The 2500-nt window shown below is 31.7% G+C and overlaps 1 pseudogene; it reads left to right on the top strand.

The window, feature by feature from the left end:
- The first annotated feature begins 2060 nt into the window (after positions 1-2060).
- LOC113864953 overlaps positions 2061-2500 on the top strand; it is a 1030-nt pseudogene continuing 590 nt past the window's right edge.

The raw sequence follows: 2500 nt of genomic DNA, 5'->3' as shown, positions 1-2500 counted from the left end.
AAGAAATAAATAAAAATTCAATAAAACAGTAAGAAAAGATAGAAAAAAGGTGAATAGAACAACTTATTAGATACCATTGACTCTGGTATCTAATAAGTTCTAACTATACCTTACCTACTATTGGATTTGAACCAATGACTCCCGCCGTATGAAAGCAATACTCTAACCACTGAGTTAAGTAGGTCATTTATCACCCCAAATAGAAAAAAAAAAAAAGAGTCTCTATCGATCAGATCAATAGATTATAAATCGAATATTACTTATAAGCAATACCAACGCAATATCAAAGGGATTGGATCATGTAATATTCATCTTGACAAGAAATTATCTACATAATATGATAAAATATGTATTAAAAGCACAAGGGCTATAGCTCAGTTAGGTAGAGCACCTCGTTTACACGCGCGCCAATGTTTTTTTTCAGAGGAGTCCGTCTTGTAATCAAAAGAGTTTATCTTATTATTAATAAATCCATGTCTTACTCCATTTTAAGGAACAAGAGAACAAAAGCCTGACAAAGGATTTAGACGTAAAATAGAATCCATTATTGATTTGAGATATTGATAAGGTCAATACTCACTCCTCTTCAATGCTAAGCATAATGGGTATAGGAACCTCAAATAAAATTATCCTTTGTTCCTATCTTATGAACTTTAAGGTGTATGAAGTTTCATTTCCTATTTGATATTTTCATTTTAGTGGGTAGATAGAGAATCCATTTAACTTAAGTTGATCTAGGCTAGAAGCAGACCTATGTCAGGATAACCCTTCTTTGAAACACTTTGGTAGTGCTCTTAGATTGTAATCCAAATCAAAAATCAGAGCACAAGGAATCATATCTTTATTCTTTCTGTCAAGAAAAAAGATAGTGGACTAACTGTTATTTCTATCAGTTAATGAAAAAGCCCAATGCAAGAAAAAAATGCACGTTGGGTTTTTAAAACAATTCAAATCATTTCGATAATAATCAGTTTGATCTGTTTTACCGAGAAGGTCTACGGTTCGAGTCCGTATAGCCCTAATATTTCTACGGATACTAATAATATTTAGTATCCAATATCTCTCATTACTAATACTATTACTAAATATTACTAGTAGTATTAGTAATAGAATAGAAAGAATTCTTAAATTTCTATTAAGAATATATTAATATTTGATAAAATAATACTAATATTAGTATATTCGAATACTAGTCTCATTTTTTTTGGAAATAATTTAATTTTTTTTTATTTATTTTTAGAAAAAGCATTTCTATTTAGAATATATTTCATATTTATTATTCTATAAATATTCATTACTATAATAATCATTAATAGAATAATCATTCTCCAATTTTCATTCAAATCGACTAATAATTAATACTAACCCAGTATATTTTCCACATTCATAGGAGTCATTTATGTTTCTGCTTTACGAATATGATATTTTTTGGGCATTTCTAATAATATCAAGCTTTATTCCTATTTTGGCATTTCTAATTTCTGGAATTTTAGCCCCGATTAGCAAAAGACCAGAGAAACTTTCTAGTTATGAATCGGGAATAGAAACCAATAGGCGATTCCTGGTTACAATTTCGAATCCGTTATTATATGTTTGCTCTCGTTTTTTGTTGTTTTTTGATGTTGAAACAGTTTTTCTTTATCCATGGGCAATGAGTTTCGATGTATTAGGAGTATCCGTATTTATAGAAGCTTTCATATTCGTGCTTATCCTAATTGTTGGTTCAGTTTATGCATGGCGAAAGGGGGCATTAGAATGGTCTTAATTCTTGACTATTTAGACAATAAAAAAAAACATTGAGACAGTTATGAATTCCATTGAGTTTCCTTACTTGATCGAACAACCCAAAAAATTCAGTTATTTCAACTACATTAAATGATCTTTCAAATTGGTCAAGACTATCCAGTTTATGGCCGCTTCTTTATGGTACCAGTTGTTGTTTCATTGAATTTGCTTCATTAATAGGATCACGATTCGACTTTGATCGTTATGGATTAGTACCACGATCGAGTCCTAGACAGGCAGACTTAATTTTAACAGCGGGCACAGTAACTATGAAAATGGCTCCCTCTTTAGTTCGATTATACGAGCAAATGCCCGAACCAAAATATGTTATTGCTATGGGAGCCTGTACAATTACGGGGGGGATGTTCAGTACTGATTCTTATAGTACTGTTCGGGGCGTGGATAAGCTAATTCCTGTAGATGTGTATTTGCCAGGCTGTCCACCTAAACCAGAAGCCATTATAGATGCTATAACAAAACTTCGTAAGAAAATATCTCGAGAAATCTATGAAGATAAAATGAGTTCTCAACGAGAGAATAGGTGTTTTACTACCAATCACAAGTTTCATGTTGGATGCAGTACTTATACTAGCAATTACGGTCAAGGATTATTCTATCAACCGGCATCTACTTTGGAGATACCCTCTGACACATTAAAAAAAAAAAAAATTCAGTATCCTCCCACGAAGCAGTGAATTAGACAGGATCCTTTTGT

This window comes from Abrus precatorius, unplaced genomic scaffold (genome assembly GCF_003935025.1).
Source record: "Abrus precatorius isolate BTA unplaced genomic scaffold, Abrus_2018 Scaffold0, whole genome shotgun sequence".
Taxonomy (NCBI): domain Eukaryota; kingdom Viridiplantae; phylum Streptophyta; class Magnoliopsida; order Fabales; family Fabaceae; genus Abrus; species Abrus precatorius.
This window is presented reverse-complemented; position numbering and strand designations above follow the sequence as displayed.